The 26640-nt window shown below is 40.6% G+C and overlaps 1 long non-coding RNA gene across 1 annotated transcript; it reads left to right on the top strand.

Annotated features, from left to right (window-relative positions):
* The first annotated feature begins 2706 nt into the window (after positions 1 to 2706).
* LOC130595266 (uncharacterized) lies at positions 2707 to 9754 on the top strand. Its single transcript, XR_008971285.1, has 4 exons — positions 2707 to 2886; positions 8074 to 8164; positions 8747 to 8870; positions 9632 to 9754. It is a non-coding gene; the product is annotated as an uncharacterized LOC130595266 (long non-coding RNA).
* Positions 9755 to 26640: the final 16886 nt, after the last annotated feature.

The following is a 26640-nucleotide window of genomic DNA, read 5'->3' as shown; positions in this document are numbered from 1 at the left end:
GGCTGTTGCATTGCAAGGCTTGCCAAAATTTTGCACAATAACAAGCTCCAATCTACATAACACCTGGCCTGTACAAACCAGGTCATTATGAACTTGATCCAAGCTGTCATTCAAGTGGCTTTGTTATTCCTTTCTTAGGCTGAGCCAGTCATCCACAAGCAAGAGCTGGCTTAATGCTTCCAGTATTCACAGTACTTGGGTACCAGTTTTCTTTCTTTGAGCCCCACAAAGCAGACAAGATCCATGTAACAGAATGATCACAAATAGCAGAAACAAGAAGAAATTGATTTGGGCTAATCCCCAGCCTAACAGGTTACTTTGAGTTTCAAGCTCCTTCATGAACTACGGTTGTGCTTTCATTTTCCTGTTGCTGCTTCTTGGTGTCTTACTTCAGCTTTTGTACTCAAATTGGGAAAAGCAGGTTTATTTCATGTTTTACCATCTACATATTAACTCCATACTGATTTCCTACACATTTTTTTAGGTGTATATGTAGTCCTCTATAAAGAAGCTAAAGCCTCAAGGAAGAGAGTTAAAGCCAGAATGTGTGCAATGGAGGGAGCTGGCACTCAGCTGGCTGTAGGACAGTAAGGACTTTTTTTCTTGCCCTCTTGTGCTGCCTCTTCCTTTAATGAGGACTCCTCTTGGGGCTGGGTGGGGGAGGAGGGGGACTTCAGGCTCCCGTACTCTGATGCTAGATTAGTTGTATTAATTCAAACTCTACATTGGCAGATTAAGATAAGAATTGCAACCGTGCCACTTCCCAGATGCATCAACTCCAGATTAAGAGTGAGGTGCAATATGTAGCTATTTTTGGCAGACAACAATGCTAGGGCTGTAGAAAGGCAAACAGAGCGTAACTGCCTGTAGCCCAGGGCCAGTTAGGAAAAAAAAAGAAGTGTCTCTCATGAAGAACTCCTGACATTTCAAGAGGTGTTTTCTATTCTGTATCGAACAAGAATGAGATCTTTCAAAACTTTTCAATAGAAAAAAAGAAGCAGGCAGCAGAGAAGCGAAGGGTACGGCTCTCTGACCTGGGAAGGATCTGAGAGAAAAACCTTTGTGAAACAAATTAATTACCTTGTCCACTTGTGTATTTGTCCACTTTGACAAATAGAACTTTTTGCACAAAACTTCATTTGGAACATTCCTGACCAGCTGGTGTGCAGTTTCTGGGGGACTTTCCTTCCCCAGTGAACTTCCAGGGAGATGCCTAATAATTCATGAGAGGCAGGACTAAACCTTGAGGCAGGAAACTCATGTTTCAATCTCTGATCTGGAATTCATACCTTATGATAAGATCATCACATCTCTCTGCTTTCGTTTCTACTCTGCTGTCTCCTGCCTTTGTAAGACAGAAGGTCGCTGAGGCAGGAACACTGGCTAATTATACAGAACCCAACACAACAAATTTCTGGTTTCATTTGGAGTCTGTAGATGCTATGAACAATCCTTGCATTAGGGCTTACCAGTATTTAGTATTTCTGTAAAGAAAAAAATTACAAACATGAGCAATACGACCATGGCCATTAAAACTTTATATACGTTATTCTTGTTGAATGGAAAACATCTGTTGAGCTGATTTTTGAATAGCCTATCCTCAGGGTACAGTGCTAGCACAAAGGACATGTAGTAGTCTGAAAGTGTCTGAGTGTTGTTCGTTTATACCATCTTCACATCAGTGGAGTTATTTCTCCTTCTCACTAGTCATAATTAGTTTCACACCCCACGTAGTGTGAGAATGAACCTTCTTTAACAACATAGAAATAAGAACTGCATGAAAAGCGGGAATAAATTTGGTAGTGATTTCATTATTCATACAGTCACCTGATGCTGAGTTGGATATTATGTATTCTTTTTTTTTTTTTTTTCCTGGATAACACCTAAACTTACTGACTGTGTACAAAAAACCCCGTTGGTTGTGCTGAATAACGTTTACTTGAATTTTTAAACAGTGCAGCTGAACTAAACTGAGATAATTCACTTCATGTATTTAAAAGGCGATGGATTCAGTATCTACCCTGCCTCCTTTCCCTGCAATCAATAGATGTTCCCTCCTTAATCGAGGCTTTCAGCCAGTTTGGTGATATCTCGCACTAATTAAATTCCTGAAAATATGACTTGGATGACTTTGAAAGTCAATGGGACTAACATTTCTTGGGCAAAGCTTTGGGTGAGCGCATTAGGAATCATCTGGCATTGTTACGAAGCATCCTCAGCAGCACACTGTGCATGGGATCAGAAGGCTGGTGAAAAATGGAATATTGGGAATTTGGTGTGGGCTAAATACACAGTTAAACTCGGTATTGGCTAACTTTATGGAGATACTGCATATTTGATATGTGTAAAACTCAGTCTATCTTTGTCTTAAAAGCCTAGGAAACAACTTTCCGGGGGTTTTTGACCCTCTGCTGCATACGGCTCTCGGGCCGGGCACAGTGGCCCAGGGGCCGGTAGTCAATTGTGGAGCCGGGCGAGGGGGCAAGCGCGGCGGAGACAGCTGCATCCTGGAGACCCGCCCGGGTTCACCCGAACCCTCTTCCCTGCCGCCCCGCTCCTCTCACACCGCCGCTCCCGGCGCGGGCAGCGCAGCCCGGCAGAGGGCGCCACGCGGCGCCGGCTCCGCCGCCGGAGCGGGTCCTGGCGGCCCTGTCGGGAGGGGCGGCCGCCGCCGCGCCTCCATCTTCGCCCCTCCCGCGGCACCGCTCCGCCGCCGCGCCCCTCCGCGCTGCGGGGCTTAGCGGTGAGTGCGCGCCCCTCCCGCCGGAGCGGCCGGCACCGCCCCGCCGCCCGCCCGCCCGGGCTCGCCCGCGGCGCCGGCACCGCAGACCTTCCCGCCGCAGCGGACCGCGCCGGGCTCGATGTCGCGCCCCGTGCTGCGAGGAGGTGCGGCCGCGCCGGTGGCGGGGGAGCGGGTGGGTTCGGGGCTCTGGGGCGGGTGGACGGACCGGCCCGGTCGCGTCGTTCGGCGCCGCGCGGGAGAAGTTGCTGTGCGGTTTTTTGGGGACCTCTCCGGCCGGGATCGCTTGGCTCGCTGCCGGGCGGGGAGCGCGGCCGCCCGCCCGCTGTGCTCTGGTCCGCTCCGCTTCACTCTGCCGGTCCCGGGTCCTGCCCCGGCGGGTGTCCGGGGTGGTGGGTGTTTGGTGCCGTTGCACCGCTGCCTCCGAGACACAGGTGAAGTTTTAATGGACATTAGCCGCTTTGGGCAGCGCGCAATGGGGCTGCCGTCTCCCTGCGCTGTGTGAGGTATCTGCTATGAACTTGCGCCTGCTGAAGAGCTGTTAAAAGTAGCTCTGCTTCTCCTCGCCGAGGTGCCGCTTCTGGGTTTTGTGCTCTTTGTTGTGTAAGATGGCTTATAAAATCATACTTTTTCACCCACCCACCCCAAGCACAGTACTGAAACGTGTTTGAGTTGCATTTTTCCCTCCACTGATTCTTCATTCAGCAATTTTAAATGGGTACCTTCCGATTTAACGCTTCTTCCTTAACCACTTCCATTACTCTGAACGTTTATTCTTAATTTATCATACTTGTCCTTTTGCTTATTTTGTGTGCTGTTCTTAATTCAAGGTCAAACTGGGTAGCGTTTGGACTAATTCGAGTGAACGAGGACTGCTGTAATCGGGTTCCTTCTGCCCTCCTCTTGCCTCTCTCCCGCTCATCCCCCTGCCTGAGTGCTCTGGAGAAGGCTTTTAGAAGAATAGATGAGGGTCGTAAAAGTACTTGCTGACCGCTGCCTCCAGCTCTTTTGTATAATTGAAAGATATTAATTCCTCTAATTAAGGAATCAGTTTAAGGAATTGATTTCTTGAGAGCGTAATTTTTGAAGGAAGTTGTCCAGGTGATGTCTTGTTTGTGTGTGCAGGATAATGTGCCTCTTAGAAATAGGTGTCACTGAAGACACCTAGGAGAGAGAGGATGCTGTGAACGGAGCGAGCGGCTGTTTCTTGTGTCTGGTGCCAGGCAGGTGCCTTGCATGGATGTTCAACTTGCATCATAAAACGTTCAAACTTTAAGGGAATGGATTAAAAAGTGGTGAACTCTCTAGTTTCTGAGAGTTTAAATAATCTGATGTTAAATATCTCTTTGGTAGCATTAAAGTAACATGCTTGATTGCGTACAGGGATGTTCTCAATGCAGATAAGTATGGGCACCTCAGGGTGTGTGACATTGGTGCTGGACTGCACGTTGGCTTGGTTGGTTTGTGGGGATGTGACCAGCTTGGAATGCGTAACATCATGTTTTTGTGGGAGTCGGCACTAGGTGTTAAGTGCTAAATTTCCTGGGGATGGAAGCAGAGAGATTCTGTGCCTGCTTGTACTTTATACATTTGCTGGGTCGGTGTTAGAGCCCTGTGGAAGTTACTGCTTTAACTGATGCGAACATCAACAAGCGGCACATGATCCTGCTGTAAGTCATGACAGGTTTGCTACTTTCTTTGGTGGGACTGGGTAAAGTTTCATTGTAGATTCTTACAGAAAGTATTTAGACACTGTTTTTTGGCAAAGCCTTTTCTGCAAAATCTGGGAAGAGCAGTGCATTCTGCTTTTTTATCTTGGTTCTGTGAGGGGAAGCTGTGTCTACTCCATACGTGAAAAAGGGGTCTTTTTTTTTTTCAGATTGCAGCATTTAAAAGCCTTTTCTGAAGAACTGGAAATAAACACCACTCATTAGTAAGCTTCCCTTCTGCTTTGCCATGATGGTGTTTCAGAGATCCCATTTCACTCTGGTAATGGAAGACCAGAAGAGCTGTTAAGCTCCATCTGTATGCATTAGGGTAGGTGGTTGATTTGTACCCTGGGGCCATATTATCTGCTATTTCATTACTTCTGGATCAGTAATGATATTCAGGAAAACTGTATTTGTAGTGACTGCTTTCTAGGGACGTCTCTTCACTAGAAAGTCATACCGATAAGGATCGCACTGACGTGTGTTTGCTGACACGATGCTCTGGTAGGAGGCACTCAGGCTGCTGCTTTTAGCTGCCTTTGATGTCACAAAAGTTCTGGGGTTTGCAGGGAAGAGGTGGGGATTCCCACGTGCCTCCTTGCACTTCAGGATAAATTTTTTTGATCTTTTTTTTTCCCTAACCAGTATTCAGTCTCTTGTGTTGTGCCCTCAGACAGATGAGCAGAGCTCTCATGCCTGTTTTAGACACTTGCTCCTTTTGTATTTGAGCACAGCAGCAACTATCCCAGTGACTGGCAACAGAAGGAAGCATGTGAGGAGCCTGAGCTGAAGCTGGTGAAACGTGCCAGATGCTGCGCGTACCCCGTGCCAAGCTTGCTGCTAAATAGCAGCACAAAGGTAGCAATGAGAGAGTGGTTTTAGGGAGTGGAAAACCCAGGTGGTGGGTGCACTTTGGAAGCTTTTGATTCCCCGTTGCTGTTGGTAGGTGGGCGGGGGGGGGGTCAGTGCTGGAAGATGTGATGTGAATGGTCTTATCCGGGTGTCCAAGGCAACTAAAGCTCGTCTGGCTGTGCAGGCTGTAAGCAAAGAGTGGGATAAGATATTTTATTTTTTTTAAATAAATACCTGAGTTGACAGTGCTGCACCAACATGAATACCTGCGTCTGTTCTGCTTCCCTGCCCTGCGATGCTACTCGCACCCCGTGCCTTAACCGGAAGGCATTATGAAAGCTGAGCAACAGGGATGCTATTGCAGATTAAGGAGGTGATGGAAATGCCTCCAGGCTGTTGTTCAGGGAGGTAAGTTCTCTCTTAGAGGTATACGCTGTGCTTTAATGGTGTGTGCTCTCTTAGAGATATATGCTGTGCTTTAATGATGTGTGCTATGCTGGAGTGGGCTGGATGGGGGGAGAGTGGAGACCTGTCTTCTTGAGCTGCCTGACACAAAGGTGGTTCTGGGAACCAGGAACTTCTCAGGGTGTTTTGTAGGTGAGGGAAACTGTCCTGCTGGACTGCCTCGATGTGTGTTCAGAAAGACAAGTGTTTGGAACTATCTTGAACTATCAGTGATTTATGTTTCAGTGTGGTGAGACAAAAGCATTGTTTTCACAAAACATGTCTGCTGTGTTATTAACGCAATAGAAAATGAGAATTTGTCTTGTCCTGGCTGCAGTTCACAGGCCCTTGTGTTACCAGTGTGGCTGAGGAAAGGGAGTGCTGCTGGGGCTGTTTAAGAGGGGGAGACTCATGGTGTTTGCTTGTAAACCAGAGCAGTTAAGAAGCTGTGGATGGGCTGTCTTGCATCATTATAATTGAGTTTCATTTGGACTTCCTGGTCAAAGTTCTCTGTGCTGTCGTGGTGTGTTGCTCAGTGTGTTCTGGGTTGTCCTATGCTGTGAGGTTTTGCTCATATCTCAATCCACCTCTTTGCCTGATCATTGAAAATCTTAATTTATTACTGAGGTAGCATTCCAGATATTGGTAAAGCTACCTTTGCTGTTATTTGTCCCAAGATCATATTAAGTAAATGGGAGGGTGTGCTGTGAAATGAAGGTGGGTTGCCAGGTGAAGCCAGGATGGTGTGCCTCCTGGAAGCCGCGCATCCCAAAACATCTGAAGCTGCTTCTAGGTTGTGATGAAGTGGGTAATGTGGTAGGGAAACAGGTAATGCACAAGCCTACAAAAAAAAAAAACCAAAAAAAAACCAAAACAAGAACCCCAAAATCCTAGGGTTTTGTGTCAGAGAATTAGGGTTGTGTTGGTCATTTAAAACCAGATACTCTGCAAGGAAGGCAGGTTTCTCTGCTTGCTCTGTGAGTCTGCAGAGGTCCAGCCTCTGAGTCACTGATGAACCTTCCTACCGTACTTCTGCATCTTAAGCACAAGTGCTGGTTGTCTGCGGTCTTGTTTTGAACACAAGAACAAAAAAATACTGTGTTTTGGACTAGCAAGCTTAAGATAAACATGTTGGTAATGCTATTTCTATTTTGAATTCCTCCTTATTGAGTCACCTTTAGGCATTCCTTTGTACTTCTGCTGTATTCAGTTTAAACACTTGAGTATTAAGGATATGCTGCATCATTTTTGTTGGGAGTGCTTTTAGTTGCAATTCCTTTCTGTTATGATTTTTATTTGTTAAGCTTTTACTCTGACCAAAACAAAATCTTTTATTTTTTTTTTTTGTGGCAAAGCTTTTTGATTGCTTCTCTCCCTTTTCTGTTGAGTCTAATCTACGTAATGCGCATATTTTGTGTCTGAAAATGAGCTAGCTACTTAAAATGTTTGGGTTTTTTTGTTTATTCTTTTTTTTCCACCTGCACTCGCATAGCAGGCAGCTATTTTGAGGAAGAGTATGAAATGGGAGAGGAAAGAGAGATTCAAGGGCCACTGAGAAACCAAAGAAAAAAACTGTGTTAATGATGTAGTAAATCATACCTGCCTAAGCCATCTTCATATTATTTAGTGGATTGTGCCTTCCTGTCGTTGCCTGCCTCTTGCAGCCCTATCCCCTTTGCTGAGGTTTGGAAACTGGTCCTCTGTGGAGCTGCTGAGCAGACCCAGAAGGTGCGTGTGTGATGTATGGTGTATCCATGCATGTGCGGGGCAGGCGCTGTTGAAGATAGAATAACATGCAAGATAATCTGCTGTCTGATACCTACAGTGGCTCCAGTGTCCCTGTTGATAAAGGCAGAGTGTGTAAACCCAGTTGCAGTGCAGCAAAGTATGGAAGGTATTTCAGCTGAGGTGGTGTGACCTGAAAGGGTAGTATGAATGACGAGAGAGTGAAGACTTTGTAGCACTGAAAACTACTTAAAAACGATTAGAAAGTTGTTAAATAGTCACCCTCCTGACTCAGTGCTGAAATAGAAAATGTATTTTTGCAGAAAAGGGGTGTTCTGGTAGTGAATAGTGGGTATTTTTGAAGGTTGGAGATAGCCTAAATTAATGTGGCAAACTTCTGGTCTCAGCCTTGCTCAGAGTGTCCGTCTTCAGGCTGCCAAGAATGGACAGAAAGATGCTATGTGCCACTTGGCTCTTTCAGACTGGCATCACCTTCCAAGGGAAAGATCAAATGAAGCAGTCTCTTCAGTTGTTAGGTATAATTGTGGCTGTTTCTGATCCATGTCCCACCAGAGCTTGTAATACATACTGGTATCTTTTCAGCACATGGTGAGAGCAGCGTGGGTTTCTGTCTGCTGTGTTTTGGACAGGAGACTGTGGAGAGTGTAACTTGCCATAGCACCTTGTAGGTTATGTAAGTATATATAAATATATATATTAAAAAAAATATATATTTTTTATGTGTATGACAGGACAGTGATATTCACTCGTTAGACAGATGCTTTTATCTTCCCTTAGGCACCTATTCTCACTGAATTACTGTGTTTTCATTGCAAAATTGATGTCAGCAGAGAGCAGAGCATTGGGGCTGAGGGTACTGTAATATAGGGGTAATGACTCCTGGGCATGAACATGTGCTTTCTGAGATACTTGGAAAAGTGTAGGCTGCAAATATTTAAGACTGTGTAATTAATTTCAGGTATCTGTAGTAAACATGATATACAGCTTCAGTGAAGGTGAAAGCAGCGAACCCTGTGATTGCAGCTATCTCAAGCAGTGATGTGCAGTTTATGCATTTGGTTTTTCATTCATGAAACAAAACAGGTGGTGGGAGGCTTGACAGATACGGCAAACTTTACGACCAGCCCAACAGAAACACGCAGTAGATTTCTGGGTTTCTTCTTGTGTGTGGGCTTTTTTTTTTTTTTTTTGGTCTTGTTTTGCTATTTAAAAATTCATCTGTGCTCCATCTTGTGAAATGTTTTGAAACAGTCAGGAAAATAACCTGTCCTGTGTAGGAATCTGTATTGAATTAAATTACAGTTAATAAAATGGAGAATACGCCCACAACAGAAAATGTAATGGATGGAAGAACAACCTGAAGATGTAGCACAATAAAGGTGAATACAATTCAGCTCTTAATCAATGGGATTAAAACTTGTGTTTGTGAGCGAGGGAGGCTTTCCGCTGGGATGGAGTCTGTTTTGTGACTGGCTTTTTGTCTCAAGTGGATTGAAACTGAGCTCTCTTCCAGAGCCTTTCTGGAGCTCAACACGGGTGGTTTATATTCTCTGGGAGAGTAATTTATCAGAGATGAACAGCAATGTGCTCTGTGTTTGCTGGAATAGCAAAGACAAGTCTAGTTAAAGACTTGCTTTTTTGAGGTAATTTTAAAACTTTCCATTAAAGTCACAAATACCTCTGCTTGGCCTAGATTTTTTCTGCCTCAAGTATTTTAGTGGCAAGTTCAGGTGCTGCATAAAACAGGGTGTATGAGAGTTTCTAGTTAGGAAGGACACGATTTGGTGTATTCAGAGCATATTGCTAGTGAAAGGTCACTGTTTCAGAAGAAGTGGAATGACTTAGGAAATTACTGAATTTGTCTAAACATTGCTGGATTTCATGATAGTATTTTTAAGTAAAAGTTTGTTTCAAAGGAGAAATTGAACAAAATAATCAAAAGGTTAAATTTCCCTCAAATGAAGGGTCATGGAACAGAGCTTGGTTGCCTCTAAATGAAAGCTGTAGTGTAGCTTTCTAGCAGAAGCAAGAAGAAAATAAACATTCCATTCTAGTTCAGTTCTTTTCTCATTTGGGAAAGGAGATGTGGGGTGTGTGGTTTGGTTTTGTTTATTTTTAAAATATATTTTCTGTTTAACAGAGAAGCCCTTTAATCTCTGGGTCTAACTCTGTGAGCATTGAGGATTGCTGTCTTCCTGTTTCTTCTGCTTTTGTCTTGAGCTGGGAATGAGTCCCTCTTCTCCAGTATCAGGTCTAAATTAGGTATTGAGGACTTATATTTGATAGAGTAGCTCTCAAATAAGTTATTTTCCAAGACTTTTGTGAACCTTTCTCAGTTCTAGATGATGGTCTGGCTTTTTTTTTTTTTTTTTCTCCTCTTTTTCTGGATCTTGAGACTGGAATTTGGGAAGGGAGGATTTCTTTGCAGAGGTTGCTGCAGTATCTTATTATTTTGTCTTATTTTGCTAAACACAGGGACCTGTGAAATGAAACTGAGATGTTTGGTCTGCATACTGAAGTGATTGAGAACAAGCGTATCTGGGGCAGCATGTTGCACTGAAGCTAATCTGAGCAAATGTAGAGAAGCTTTGCTAGTTGACGGGGAGCGTGGTGTGATTTAATGTGTTTAAATAATAGAAAACTACTTGTATTAGGAAACTTGCAGAGATGACAGGAATTTGGTATTGGTACCAGGAAAAAGGGATGTGGGAGTGACAACCAGGAGATGGTGTCAGTTTGGAAAGGAGATGTGATATTATGAGAGCAAGTTTTGGTGAGTGTAAATGAGGAGAGGCAAACAACTGAGCTCATGTCAGGAAACAGGTTTGGCCTGCAAATGTGTCTAGAAAGCAAATGGATTGAAGCCTCTCAATGACAAGAGGGGAAGAAAAGACATGAAAAAGAGACATGATGCTACTTTGATTTTAGTGAGCTACAAAAAAAGAGGATGTTTTATGTCACTCTGATCATGATGGAAATAGAAACTGGAGAGGAGAAACTTTAACGAACAAAGTAGAGACAGAAGTGATGGAAGCATGTCAAGATTAGTTGGTTTTGGTTTTTTTTTTCCCCCACTTAAAATATAAAAACCCCTACTCTCACCCTTCTAAAATCCAAATTCCCCCTCCCCCCCCTTTAATATATTTAGGCACATCAGTGATTTTATATATTTAGGCACATTGGTGGTAATAGATCATGTCAAATTTGTTTGATATATCTGCTTGTATCATGCTTAATTTTGGCTGGAAGTATAACACTAATTACATTTACTGTCAAGTTGATTGCCTCTTCCCTGTGCAGTGCTGGTTGAGCCTGGCTCATTCTCTGTTTGAATAGGTGTAACTTTTTTCCCTGGCTATTTGGAAGAGTCTCGGCAGTGGGATACCCTTTCTCTGGGTCTAGAGAAATATTAGCTTGTCAGTCTTCCAGATGAGCTGTAATGATTTTCATATCGGGGAAGATTTAATGCAGAAAGGTATTGATGGGCTAAAATGATCGGATTTGATTTTTGGGAGATTGGGAGAGGTAGGCTATTTTGGGGGTTTATTTTGAGTGTGTGTGCAAGGTGTTTTGCACTTTGTAAAAGACACCATATATTAATTACACTTTGAAAAGAAAATGCAAGATGACTTCATGGGGTGGTTCCGAAAATGACACGCTTGGTTTTCTAGGTATGCAGCCTCTGTGTCTGGCAGTTAAAAAATACACATTAGATGAAGACAACAAATAATAACTGTATTATTTTGATTCTGGGATGCTCCTCATGAATATTCTTGAAAGAGGCAACAGGGAAGCTGAGTAATTTTGTGGAGAAGAGGGCAGGAAGGCTGGGTGGGTGTTACCAGGAATAAAGAAAATGGAACTTAGCACTGTGGCTTCACTGAAAATAATCACAGCAATAGTCATCCTCCTGCAGAGGATGATGAGGGGGAATTCAGTATGGGATGTAAAACTTTATGCAACTATTTAAGCATTTTCAAAGTGATTTGCCAGAATACTTCTGAAAGGCAGAACATCTAAACTGAAGTGATTTGGAAGGTCAGGCAGAATTTGGGAAGTGTCTGATCCTTCAGAGGAGCACATTTGGAGCTGAAAACTTTGGGAATAGTTACTATTTTCTGCTAATCTTGAAAAGAAAAATCTGAATAACACTACTGGGACTGAGAATTAAAGGTCAGAAACTTTGAGTAGCAGCATTAATAGCTCCCTGTAAGGGATATAAAGGATCAGAGTCTTTAAGGGCTTGCCTAAGGATGAGAGCAATATTAATGCCAGTAAGTGATGATGCAGCAAGACTCAAAAAGGAGGTTGGGGAGGGTAGGTTTACTCCAAAATAAGATCAACATACTAGTAACTTGGATGTTAACTAAGTACCTGAAATAGTGTGGTATTAATTTATGTGCTGTGTTTAACACTTTCTATTCCATTGTGCAGGATCAAGCTTCAAGAAATAATATAAAGACTTTTTGTCATCTTCATGTTTGCAAGTTATGCTCTGTTCCCTTAGGTGATGTTTTAATGTTACTGACTCCTATGAAAAACATCTGGTGGCTTTGAACGTGTGAATTATCCTATGTATTCTCCTGCTGTGTTGCTGAGCTCTTATATTAGTTCAGGCAATATTGGAAAAATGTAAATACTGAGGGAATCAGTGATATATGATAGAACTTGCTGTTGAAATGGATTATGGTTTTTCAACATGGCAATAATTTTTAAGAAACTTGGGTTCCACAGCTGCCTGTAAGGTTCTGTATAAGGATAATGAAGCTATTTCTGCTTTCCTTCTCTCACTGACATATTTGGAAGATTACTTGCATGCTTATTCATGCAAGGAAGGGTTTTGGAAATCAGAAGATTCCCAATGTTGCAGAAACAAATAAAGAGCTTTGCTGTGTCTACAGTTATGTTTGCAAAACAGTCCTCATTGTAAAGGCACTTGATGCTAAAAATTTTGTTGGGCTTTCCTTGCTCCTGAGGTGCTTTTCCTATTCTTTGCCTCCCTTGCTGTGTCTTTAAGAAAAAAATCCTCTTGTCTATAGGGGATGAAGAAAGTTGTGGGGGAACTATAATAATTTGCACATAAGAATATTTTTTGAATGTTTAAAATGGTTTAACTTCATAGTCACAGTTGACAGATTTTTTTTCCTCTTTCTTTTGGATATGCTTGTTGATTATCTGTGGAAAATGATTTAAATTTATGTTTTTCAGTTGTCAGAAAGAAAAGGTACTTGCCCGCTGACTGCTTTTTAGGCTAGGTTACTAGGAGCTCGCCTTCACTACAGTATTTTTTAGAGTTTGTAAGCAAATCCTGTTGAACTATGTAATGATGTGTTTGGATTAAGCTTCCTCCCTATTTCACATTCTACAGAAAAATATGTTTTCTGTTAGTCTGGTAGGTAGTTGTAGATGATAGAATTTGTTTGCATTTGAAACAGCAGAATTCTCCTAGGCAATTATTTTAAATTCCAGGTAATTCAAGGGAGGGGGTGGAGTGTACTTCCTCCCTTTTCCCTGCCCAACCTGCTCCTCCTTAGGCTGGGCTCAGGTGAAACATACTTGAAACTGATGGATATAGTTAAGAACCTTTTGATGCTGATAATTCTTGGATGATGTGTGATAAGTAAAATAAGAGGTACGTTCAAAACAAGGTTAAAAGCTTTTTTCCAAAGAGAAATGTTTCAAATTCTAGTAATATACCATTAGACTACATAAGTGATCTTGATTTTTTGCATTTTTATCTCGTAATTTCATTGAGTTCTGTAAGGACGGTGCAGATTTGCTTACTGGATCGAACAAAAATGAAGAAGAGAAACACCTAAGCTTAAACTCAACTTTAAACACTTGAGGTATTTCATTAACAGTAAGCTTATTTAAAAATTTTTAGCTGAGTTTGGCAGGGTCAAGACTTACGTGATCAGGATGAAAGTGAAGACCCCATTAGGCAGGTTTTCAAAAGTTAGTGTACTCACTGTAGACTGAATTTTTGTACTAACAATATCTGTAGTCACACGTTATAGGAAATACCTGCATTTTCTGTAAGTTCAGATCCCCCCCAGATAAATAGTTGCTAGCTGAAATACTGGCAGTGTATTTAAGCTTGCTCTGTAGCTTAGTATTACATGTCTTTGATATCTGGGATTGCTGCTAGCAGAGCTAAAAAGCCTCTGAGCCGATTGTTATCAATCTTTTAAAAGGAGTAGCAAAGCACTAGTGTCAAATCCTATCTGAAATCTGAATATGTCTTTCTTGGTGTGAGCTGACCTAGAACTTTAAAAATGATACAGTAACTAATATCTGACCTTATAATTAAAACTTTATTAGGTTTTTTAGGTATTAGTTTTGTCATGATACTTTTGCAGTGTAACGCTCTCGGTGGCAGAGCTTTTTGTATTCTCCTCAATGGATAAATGATTAATGGTCTCAACACTGACTGCTGGATCACCTTGTAAGAGGTCTCCTTCATCAATCTGGCAAGGGGATTGTATGGCAGTTCGCACCCTAATTACAGTCCCCAGCTGGGGATGTGCTGCTTAACAGATTACTTGTAGAAGTACAGTCGGTGCAGATATAGATGGCCGTGGAGTGATTTGACACTTGGGTGCAAAAATTAGATTTCCCTTCTAGAAAAAAGTCCACTTCCTATAAACAGTGCAACAGATAAAAATGTTTAGCTGGAATTAACTCTGTAACTTAAAGGTTTAATAATAACAGCAGTTCTGTGTTTCCCTGTTTTCATCTCTTTCCCTTCCCTTCTCTTGCAGTCTTACAGACAAGGGCAGTATTGCGAGCCAGAAATTTTATTACCGATAGAAACATTAAGGTATTCCATGGGGCAAAACAAAAGTGATTCAAAAGGTGCTTTTACAGATAATAAGTTTCAGCATTGAACAGTTTACCCAGAAGACAACAGATTATTTCTAGTGGCCTGTCATTATTGTTGTCCTTTTTTCTGGCTCATTTGTGGTTAATGCTGCTACTCAATTAAGATGTATTTTGATAAAAACTATGAATGACAACTGCCCTGCTTCCTCCAAATATATTGCTAAGCATACGCATATGTGCCTATTGCTCAGTCAGACAAAAATAAGTGTGTTGCTGAAAAACAGCTTATTTAAGGACTGAGGCATGAAGGAAAACTTGCACAGCATCCACTCAAATACAAAAGCAAAGCTCGTGTTTTGGTATTCAACAATGGGAGGCTTGTGCTTCTGGAAGGATGTAGTTGCCAAATCATTTTGCATATATATATCAGTGTTGTAATAATCAATATTGCCAAATCAGATAACATCATGAATATCTTGTGGATCTGATAAAAAATCTGATTTGTTTTTTTAATGATGAGCATTTATTTTTATGACTTAAAAGAAAAAAAGCCTGAGGATTGTCTGGGCACTGATAGCTTCCCAATGGGTGTCATGTACTTGAAGGATAAAGGCAGTGGGTACCAGTAGGTTGGAGGTAAAAAAATTGTACTGTTTGTGCTTATATCCTGAAGAAATAGAATTGGTGAACTGTAGGGATTAGTATTTTGTTTAGGACAGTAGTAACCTTCAGTTGTGCATTGGCTGCTCTGGAGGTGTGGGTATGTATGTTTGGCTTTGCTTAACTTGAAAGAAGGGAGGGGGGAAAGCTCCTATTACTCCATTAAAAAGTAGTCAGATGTATCTGACCTGTATTTGAATGCTATGGAATAGCAGCAAATCTTGTGAGTCTTCTCTCTGTCTGTGAGCTTAGCTCTCTTGGAGTATGAACAGGAGCTAATAGGTGTGTGTAAAGCAGGAATTTATCACTGTCTTGCCCTAGTTTTGGAAGAAAATCTCCTCTGAATATTTTACTCCTAGAGATGGTCAGAAAAAGGTTGGTTGCAGTGCATTTACTCTTTCTTTCCCCACAAGAAATGGAGGAATTGACCTTAGAGTTGTGGAAATCACATGCGCTGTATGGTGAAAACTCTTCTGAAAGATCATTTGAAAGGTTCTGGTATCTTTGAGCCAGGTTTGCATAAGTTGAAACTCATGGCTTTTCTGTGTTCTGCTTCCCATTTGCTCCTTCGGCTCCCATTGGAAGTGAGTGGTCCTTTTGTGCCTCATTCTGTCAGCTAAAAATTAAAGGCTGGCTGTTCAACTTCTCTTTATTATCTTGTTAAAAAGCAGAGGCAATGTTTCCTTTGTATCAGTCTTTCAGATGGGATAGCAACATGATTTGTTCTTGTGAGCGTTCATCACTTTTCTGTTTGCAGAAGGAATTGGAAGCAAATGTCCCAGGTTGTTGTTATTACTCATATTTTGTGGGTGTTTTTTTTTTTTCTTTCTGGTTCTGTGGCTTCAGCTCCTTATTTGAGCTGCATTGACACGTCATGAAATGCCACATCTTGGTCTGTAGTTGTGCATATTAATTGTCAAATGATGCACTGCCATTCACTGATCTTGGTTTTGTTTTGGTTGCTGTCTCAGGTTTTGTTCCAGGACAAATGCATCGTATTCAAGAGGAAAACATTTTCTCTCAAATTATTTTAACAAATGGAAACCCTTTTTATACTGTGGCTGAAGACTTTGTCTTGGCTGTGAGCCTGAGAGATTTAAACATTTGCTGTTCTTTTTATTGTTCAAACCTGTGCAGCATATTTTCAGTGAGCAAAGCAGTCTTTCAAGTTATTAGAAGTCATTACTTTGTCACAGAGTTACTGAATGGATGTGGAAACAGGTGTTTGTCAGATTTTACCTTCTGGACTGAGTATTTTTGATGTTTGGGAACTTTCATCTGCAGTCAGCCATTGTACTTTGTATAGGAGAAGGCTTGATTCAGGTTATCTGAGTAATCGAGGAGCAGAGGTGCGGTTCTGTGATTCATAATTGAAATTTATCCTTTAGATTAACTTCATTAGTATGCTGTGGCACAAGCACAGGGTGTTAATAAATGAAAAAATCCTTCTGGGTTTAAGCACCGAGTGCTACAATAGGTCTTTGCAGTTCATTAGGAATTTTTTTACTTTCTCTGTGGCAGCATTATTTTTTATTTGACCATGCTTTTTTCATCTTTATTTGTCAAAATTGTACAAATATTTCTGTACAGAGAGAAATAAGGACAAGTTTTATTTAATATGAGGTTAAACCCAACATTACTCTAGTAAAGCCACGTTTATAAGCCATAATAAGATCAAGAAAAGGAATTTTAGAAAATGGACTTCAGTTTTGTTTTTTACTAGTAATTTAGAGTAATGAGTGGAAACTGACTTGTATTCCTACAGTAGCTGGAACTTTCTGGGGAAGTGGAAACTTTACAATTTCTAGTCATTAGGCAGTAGGCTTGTAAACATTTATGAAACATGTACCTGTTTATCCTCCTGAGATGAAAAAATATTCATATCTGGCTTCCATGTTCTGATTACTTTTAAAATTCTTGATCTTCAATTTCTTTTTTTTTTTTTTCCTTTTCTGTTTTTTTTTTTTTTTTTTTAGTCTGGATTTGCTTTAGATCACAGTTCAGGAGAACACTTGCTAGCACTTGAGCACATGTTTTGAAGCTACTTGGACTTCAGGTAGCTTATTAAAGCTGACCTTCATTCCCAGAGAAATGCATTACTGTAATACGTTATATCTGTTGTCAAGCACTGGAACAGGATGCCCAGGAAAGTGGTGGAGTCACCATCCCTGGAGGCATTTATAAGACATACAGATGTGGCACTTAAGGATAAGGTTTAGTGGTGGGCTTGGCAGCGCTAGGTTAACGATTGGGCTCAATCTTAAAGGTCATTTCCAATCTAAAAGATTTCATGATTCTATGTAATATCAGTGCATCTAGAATCTCTGTCCTTATTGGATGTGGAGGGAAATATAGTGGCGAAGGATGAGGGAAAAGCTGAGGTACTCAATGCCTTCTTTAACAGTAATACCAGAAGTACCCAGTCCACTGCACTGGAAGACAAGGCTGGGGAGCAGAAGGCAGCCCTCATAATCCAAGGGGAAACGGTCAGCGACCTCCTACACCACTTAGACATGCACAAATCCATGGAGCCAGAGGGGAACTCACCTGGTGGTGAGGGAGCTGGCAGAAATGCTTACTGAGCCACTTCCCATCATTTAACGGCAGTCCGGGCTAACCAGGTCCGAGTTGACTGGAAGTTGGCAAATGTGATGCCCATAAACAAGAAGGGCTGGAAGGAGGATCTGGGGAACTACAGGCCTGTCAGTCTGAACCTTGGTGCTGGGGAAGGTTATGGAGCAGATCATCCTGAGCGCCATCACAAGACATGTACAGGACAACAAGGTGATCAGGACCAGTCATCATGGGTTTATGAAAGGCAGGTCCTGCTTGACCAGCCTGATCTCCTCCTGTGACAAGGTAACCCACTTAGTGGATGAGGGAAAGGCTGTGGATGTTGCCTATCTAGACTTTAGTAAAGCTTTTGACACCATTTCCCACAGCATGCTCCTGGGGAAGCTGGCAGCTCATGGCTTGGATGGGTGTACAGTTTGTTGGGTAAAAACCTGTTTGGAGGGCCGAGCCCAAAGAGTGGTGGTGAATGGAGTTAAATCCAGTTGGCAGCCGGTCACAAGTGTCGTTCCCCAGGACTCAGTAGTGGGGCCGGTTCTGTTTGATATCTTTATCAAAGATGTGGATGAGGGGATCAAACGCACCTGGGCAGGAGAGGAGGATGGGAGGAAGCCATACTGCTCTCTACAGCTACCTGAAAAGGAGGTTGTACTGAGGTGGGGGTTGGTCTCTTCTCTGAATTAACAAGTGGTAGGACAAGAGCAAACAGCCTTTGAAGAGCAAGTTGTGCCAGGGAAGGTTTAGATTGAATATTAGAAAAAATTTCATCACCAGAAGGGTTGTCAAGCACTGAAACAGGCTGCCCAGGGAATGATGGAATTGCCATCCCTGGAGATATTTGAAAGACATGTAGATGTGGCATTTAGGGACGTGGTTTAGTGGTGGACTTGGCAGTGTTAATGGTTGGACTTGACTTTAAGGGTCTTTTCTAAGCTAAATGATTCTTTGTATATCTCACAGTAGCCTAAGTGTCATCAGTGTAGAAAGGAGTATTCAGCTTTCTCCTTGTGGAATTTTCTTGCATGACTATGCTGTAATTGTGAGGAAGATGTTACTGTTTTTATTTGTGAGGTGGTTTTAAATTTTTATATGAAGTTTTGCATGGTTTTGTGAAAGATTTTGATAGATTCTCATTTGTTAGTTATAGAGCAGTACTAAGAAAGTAAGTTCAATTTACCAGAACAGAAAATACTAGGGATTTTTGGTTCCTTACCCCCCTTGCAATTGCTCTTGATCTCTCTAAAACCTGTATCAGAATATTTTCAGTTGTCTGTACATATGCTCTTCAGGGGAGAGTGGTACACTTGATGTAAGCCTCTGTGCTTTGAGGTGGCATGGAATCTGCTTCTGCAAGAAAGGATTACCAATTTAGCTTTTTTTACTACATGTAGCCTTGATGGAAGCACAGATTGCTTAACAGCACAGCAGACTGGTGTCAAGTGCTTGAAAGGTTGGGAGCTGAGTTTGAACACCTTAGACAGACTCTGTGCGGGCTTGGAGAAGTTTAGCTCTGGGTTGCTTTGTGGCTTACTGCACCTGAGAGTCTGGGGTAAATGCAGTGGTGACCCTGGAAAGGCTGGAGAAGAAAAATGAAAAGCAGAAAGTGTTTGTTATAACATGAGTGGTGTGTTAGAGCCCTTGAGTATTTGTGAAAATCATAGATTGTCATCTTCTGACATATGAGTGGGGTATATGTCACACTTTTCCATAGGGTTTGGAATGGGAGGGCCACTTAATGCTGAAAGCTGTGATAGAAAAATTAGCCTGTATGATGCAGTTCAAATTATATGGAGTTTAATAATTTCCATTGTTTTCTCCTATGGAAGAACCATTGCTAACCAGCAGAAGTAGTACACATCCCAGAATGTCTTAATTCTATTAAAGCTATTGTTAGGAAACCTTGAGTTAAGATAGGCTGCTGGACTGGGTGAAGGAATGATGGACATGAAAATTTCGTCATTGTTGGTTTCTAGCTTACTGCAATTACTTTGTGGAAGAAGTGAAAGAAAGTCCATGTCAAAAATATAAATTAAAAGTAATTTTTAACTGATCTCTTCTTTTTTTTTTTTTTTCTTTCCCTGGAAGACAGATTTTTCAGTATTTGCTATGCCTTGAGCTGAAACCAGAGTATAAGATATTGTATTCAGTTTTAAATAGGGAAGCCTAATCTGTAAGAGCTTGCATTTTTCTAAGGGAAAGCCATGCATAGAGAAAAAGGAGAGAGGAAAGGAAGTAAATTAGAAAACTGCGAAGGTCACATAACAGTTAACTGTAGTCCAATAGCACAAAGTTTGAATGATGAGCTACCTACTTGAAGACCAAAAGATAAACTCAGTCTCCCCGTAATCATTAACGTTACACTTGATAGTTGCTGTGAGAGCCAGCGCAGTTTGTGAAGGTACTTGAATAAGGGTTGATGATGGCTTTCGTTCTTTTAATGGAGTGGGGTTTCCAGTAGGAAAATAGTATGAGAGAAGTACAAAAAAAGTCTATTGAGGTTGCAGGGAAGGGGGGAAAAAAGTCATGTTTGCTTTTCCAGAAACCACTGTTGATACTTTGTTTCAGCAAGATGCTGGATACATGCAGTAAATTCACTGGGGATGCTCAGGAGTCAAATGTGTTCTCCAGTATCTTGTTTTGTATAATAGAGAACCTCCTTGGTTACCAACGTTTTTCTGTTTGTATTGATCCTTAGGATTGGAGCAATCTCTTGACCTTGGCAGCTGCAGCTGGGAAGCATGTTTAACCTTTGCATGCTTGTGGCTGAACTAGAGCACTTACTGCCTGCTCATGGCTGCCCTCACTCAATAGATTAGCCACGTGGAATGACGAGTGCTTGTTTCTCTCCAGATAACTTGAGATCATATTTAATTCAAAACAGTTAAGGCAAAATGCAAACAGTCACTTATTTACAAAATTCAGAATATTAAAATTACAGATGGAGGGATGAGAGAAAACCTTCACTTGCTTGTACATTTACAGAAGTTAAACTGGGAAAATTTGTCTGCATGACACGTTGAAACCTTTCTTGGTGTGGTGTTGTTCCCTCTTCTTGTGTTCTTGATGCTTCCTTTACTGCTCAGTGGAGAATTTTCATAATTATGCTGGTGTTTATGGTCAGTCTCTCTTTTGCAGTCTCACAAAATATACAGACAAATTTAACTTTTTAACCATAATCGAGTTTATTTTTCTTATCCAGGAGTTAGTGTGACCAGTCATCTTAATTAAAATAGACAATGCTTTATTTCTTTGGGGTGCCAAATGTATGTAATTTCATATATTTTACTCCTTGTTGCAATGAAGCGTAAAACCCTTCTCCTATCTCTTTGGTGACTTGTTGACTATGTCCGTGTCTGGTGTCTCCTCTCCTGACTCTTGTGTCATGGTGTCTAGTAACTGGGATACTACATACAAATGCTTAAAATGCATGGTTCATTACTGGCCCTCAGTTGGGACTGTGACATAATGACAAATACCTGACTTGATGTGACTGGCCATGTCCATATAACCTCTAAGAATATTGTAATACATAGATATCCTTATTCTGATGAAAAATTATAGTGATGAAGTTTAATTTCTGTAAGACAAATGTGTATGAAATACAACCACAAGTGAAAAACTTTCACTGAGCTGACAGCTTCTCTGGTATGTTCTCAGTCTTTGCACCCTTTTGCCCCTTGTTGCCTCTTTTCACAAACTCAGCCAAAAGAGGAAATGTAAAATGGAATGTTGAAACTCACTGAAGTCAGCATGAGGTTTCTTGTTGATTCAAATGGGAATACAAAAGCTAGTTTTAAATAAATTTCCTACGGTATAGAGGCACTGTCTGGAAATAAGCTATTTCAGATACCTTCCACTTCTCTAGTAACATAACAATATTAAGTCTGAAAATCAACATACCTTGAAAGAGTTTAAGCAAAAATGAAAAAGCTTGAATACAGTCTTCTTCCAGCTTTTAATACTTTTATTTTGATATTCCAGATTTTTATATTTTTTTTTCCTTGAATAATTCACAGAATCACAGCCTGAGCTTTTAAAATATCTACTTGCTTGTGGAAAGTATCTGGTAGGGTGTTCCTGTTGAAACAGAGCTTAATCTTTGGCTTCACTGATCCTCTCGTTTAGTCAGAGCTGTCATTTACTTCACGTCAGTTCAGGCACACTATAAATCAGTACCTTCTTACTAGTCAATCAGTGATTGATTCAATTTTGCAGCCCTTGAAGGCAGTCTTTTTTAGTTTAAAACTAAGTTAATGTGGCCTAAAAGAATTGAGCACATAGCTGGGAGCTTGTGAGATCTGGAGCCAAGACTGGTATTATTGGTTTGCAGTGTGGGCTCAGGCAAATAATTTTACAGTTACAGTGTAGAAATACTTGCTGTGCTTGAACCTTTGTCTCTCTTTTTTTTTTTTCCTTCTTCCCCCCAGGTGTTACACTAGAAATCTTTAATGACGTGGTATCCAGTGCTGTTTAGCTCCCTTAGTATCTGGAGGTACTTGGAGATGGGAAGTCATGCACCCTGTCTGTGTCCCAGATGGAGATATATGTGCTGATGGAGGTTAAAAAAACAAACAAAAAAATGTTTGCAAAGGCCTTTGACAGCTCTGCAGAATAATTGAAAATTCAAGACCAAATGTGCCTTTAAGATGTCTTCAAAAGTCTAATAGACTATTGATTTTCTTTTGAAGGTATGGAAAGCCTTCATCCCATGCCATATCCTCTCTACACCAAAGTCCATAGATTGTAGATTGGAAATACTCAAATGCTTTGTGGTGCTGAATAGTATGTAAGAAGTGCATGGACTGAACTCTGTGTTTGGAGTGACTGAGTCTTCTGAAGTGCAGTTTTGATTTTTATGCCTTGTATTCTGGAAGAATTGCACTCTTACGTATTATTATTCCTGTGAAGAGATGACCTGTATGTATACACGTGTGCCTCTCTGGGTTTCATGTATATGTTGTAAACTTTCACTAATCCTGGTGAATGAGAAAGAACTGCTAGTGTGAAGATGCAGAACATTTCAGCTTATTATTTTTAGAGAGAAAAAAAGGAAAATCCCTTGAAACCACACACTTTTTAAAATGGAGCAAAGTTTGGACTTTTTTAATTGTTTAAAAATTAAGAATGCTTTAAAAGTAATAACAAATCTCTTTTCCTGAGGCAGATGAAACTACAAGAATAACTGATAGCAAATCAAAGGAAAGTAGGAGTAGAGTTTTGTCCTCTTTTTTCCTCTTTTGCTGTCTGTGGGTCTAGCTGTGGTATTCTCCTGCTTACTTTGAAATTGCCCCAGTTAGGTTGGTCTGAAGTTACTGTTGCTATAATGGAAATGAGGGAAACATTTTTATATTAGAGAGGTGTTTCATTTGACTAGCCTTGAAAGGTAGTTTCTTTTCATTAGTAGTTTTGTTTTCAAAAACACAGCCAGCATCATAGTGTGGGCAGTTAAGGAAATCAGAGAAGCACATTTGTATCGGTATGTTGTACTTTTTTTGCTCATCAGAATGACTGAAATTCTGTTTTCTTGAAACAACAACAAGGAAATATGTCTGTTTTTCTGATTAGAAAAAAAGTGAAATATTCTGTCTGAACTGCAGAATATACTTGGAGCAATTCCAGCACAGTGAGAGACACTCTGGGTAGTGCACAGATCAGAATCCTGCAAGGAAGACTGCCCTTTGGTGTGTAGTGTTCAACAGGGTATCTCTAAGTTATTTAGCTCTTTTATGTCTCAATGTTCTGTATTTGCTGAACAGTACTTAGTGTTCTGTGTTGGGTTTGCTGCCAGTGTCACAAGTAACTGACTTGATGAGTCAGTGCTTCTTGGAGGAGCTTTGCTCTTTGAAATGAACTGATATGGCGCATGCAGCCACATCCTTACCTCTTATAGATGGGCATAAGTGGCAACTGTGGCACGCTGAAAATTAGTCCAGAAAGGTTGTTTGTATGCATCTTTAGCTTCTCCAAATATATGCTTATATATATGCCAAAATTTGTAAGTAATTATTCCATTAAAACTTGAATATTTGAAAAAATAAAACAAATGAGTTGTGATAACATTATATAGAAGTGAATTTGCATATTCTGTTTAATAGATACAAATGGTTACTGTGTTTAGTTTAATTTGTCATCATTTGCCCTGCTTTGCTGTTGTCTTTGGTGCATAAAATTAAGGTCTGATCTTGTAAATTCTTACTCTTCTACAGAGACTTACTGACATCTATATAGGAATTGGTTGACTGACTCAAGCATGTGTCCACTGGTGTTTCCACTCTACCTTCTCCTTTCTGGTTGCTTCTTGGTACAATTTAGAATTTGACTACTGCAGTGGTGGAATGGCAGCAGCTGTAGAGATGAGAATGAACTGAAGCCAGCACTTGTAAAGCAGCAAGTTAATACATTTATAAGGATACTATATATAGGTACTTTGATATCAATATATACTATTAAATAATGCATAATATATGCAGGAAGGATATTTCAGCTCTGCAGAAGTAATTGCATGTACAATTACTTGGCAACAAGAATCACAGGTTATGTTATAGGTATAGATAATGTTAGTCTGTTTAAAACCAAGTGGAAAATTGCTATAAATGTCCAGAAAGGACAGGTTATAAAATTGTTTAAAGGAACCTCTTGAGGTAGTAAACAGGATTTAAAAGGCCACGTGACTTTTAACTTGAGATTTGGAGCATCTTCTATGAGAGAGTTGTTGGTGTGGGAGACGCAGTATTTTAGTGAGCTACCCCTGGAATAGTTCACTTGGGGAGCTCCGGATTATTGAAAACCTCTCCACCAAGTGTTGGGAATATTTGTTCAGCTTTGCCTTCTTTAATAGCAGAAGCAATGGCTGTATGATAGGACTTTGGAGACTAAATAATGTTCTTTGATTATATTGAAAAAAGTAAGAGCTACTCTGCAGTGTAGAAGATTGGTCTTCAAATCCAGTAAGACAGGTGGTCATAGGCAGAAGCCAGAAATCCCTGTGTAAATGTTAGCACTTATTAAAATCAATGTTTTACTTTCTGTAGTTTCAGCATGTTAAGGGGAGAAAGGGGAAGAAAAGGTTAATCAAATAACAATATAAACAATATGTTGGCTTATAAGGCAATAATTTCTTATTTGTATTCAAAGCTATTAAGCTATAATTAGAAGTAAGTTTTCTAGTTCATATATGTAAACAAAACCAAGCCAAAACAAACCCCCCAACCAAATAAATAAATAAATATAACCCCCCCCAAACCCCTAAATAAAAAAGAAAAACCAACCTGAAAGCAAACAAACCAAATATTGTTTTGTTCATGAAACAGTAACATGGATGAGATGAACTGACTGTTGACTCAGGAAAACTTGTCCCATGTTCTATTACCTCATGCCTGTTGAGGGCAATACTGCTGATGCGTTTGCAACTCTAGCATGCACTGTGTCACTTGATCAGACTTAAGCAGTTTGGTTTTACAGACAATTATTTCAAGATTGTTCTTGTTTGGAATAATGTAAGTAGTAGGAAAAAAAGCCTCACCAAACCGCAGATAACATAGCCAAGAAGAGCAGCTGAGCATAAGGGAGTTGGGGCCCAATACTGGTGGTGGTGTCTTTGGTGACCACCATGCTGAAGGCATGGCATTTGGGGGCACAGTCCCTCTCGCGGGGCTTTAATCAGCTAATGCCATGGTTTCTTCTGGCTACAAGCTGCTGCTGATACCTGCTTTTACTTGGCTCCCCAGGGGTTCTTGTTGAGGAGAAGCAACCACAAGAGCTGCTGGTGAGGACCTAGGGCTGCCTTCAAGTGTTTCTTAATCAAATCCCTTATTACTCTGTCAGAGATCTATCCCAGTAACCTCCAGCTGGGATCCTTGCCTCAAAACAACTTGACATTGAATGAGTATAATACATTGCTTGATGATGATGATGGATTCACTAACATTATTTGACATATCTTTCTTGTTAAAATTAATGCCTTCTTTGATCTTGTGAAGGTTGAATTCAGAGAAGATGATCCTTGGACTGAAAAGTTGTCTTCAGAGTTCTTGGCAGTTACTGGTAGTTCAGGTTGCAGTTATGTCCTGGCTGTCATTACAGTTGCAGACCAGCCAGCCTGTGAGCATTGTGGGTAAATTATTAAAACTGCAAATGTCACATGAGAAAGTAGAAACAGCAAAAATTGAGTGGTTTGGGAGTTTTTGCCTTTAAGTTAAAGGAACCGAGATTTCTTAAAGTTACAAGCATGTCTATATCATCTGTTTTCATTTAGGCCTATGTAAATTATTAAAATATATGTAGGAAAAATAGAACTTATTTGCAGTTAGTACTAGATAATGTTATTTGTTTTTTCCAATGTGTAGGATTATTGTTTTAGAATTAAAAAATGTTGCCTCTGGAAACTTCTTAGAATTTTAATTTATGGAAGATAGTGAAGGTTCAGGTACTTTTGGAAATATGTTTCAGGGTGGTGGAGCAGGCCTGAAATGAGTCCTGCATCTTCTAATGGTGGGTGCAGGTATCATGGATTCCTTGCTTGTGTTAGTTGCATAATCAAAATTTTTGGAAATTTTTTGCCCAATAGCAAAGAATTGTGACACTAGCAGCTTCAATCTGTGATGTGAAAGCATTGTATGGTGCAGACTACCATCATCATGGTGGAATTCGTCACCTGTTATGGTACTGGGCACGTAGGAACGCAAGCAGAAAGTGACTGATGAAATTGAGTGATACAACCGATTGTAAATTCAGCAGAAAGGCACTCTTGGAACTATAGCTGAGTAAGTCCTGAGAGCCCAGATGCAATGGAGGACTTTGATCCAAGGTCTCAGGCCCTGGACATTGCTTTTGTTTTTCTACATCTGAGAGGAAGGCAGAACTTGATTAGAAATTGCTTGGTCTGTGTAGGGGCAGTGATGTATTAGGGGCATGATGAAAAAATTGTGCTTCTGTGTTTCTACAGTGTTTTGTTTTTTTTTTTTTCTCTTTGAGGGGGGAATGTATTTAAACTGAAAATTTGACCGTTCGCACCTTAGCTTATAGAATGGTAGAGTCCAATTTTATATATTACTGTCATTGGTGGACACTAATCAAAATCAGTAGGAATCTCAAAAT

The sequence above is a fragment of the Pezoporus wallicus genome, unplaced genomic scaffold, assembly GCF_028554395.1.
Source record: "Pezoporus wallicus isolate ANWC-B61680 ecotype Strahan unplaced genomic scaffold, APGP_CSIRO_Pwel_v1 contig_865, whole genome shotgun sequence".
NCBI lineage: Eukaryota > Metazoa > Chordata > Aves > Psittaciformes > Psittacidae > Pezoporus > Pezoporus wallicus.
The sequence above is the reverse complement of the archived record's forward strand: the minus strand, read 5'-3'. Positions and strand labels throughout refer to the sequence as shown.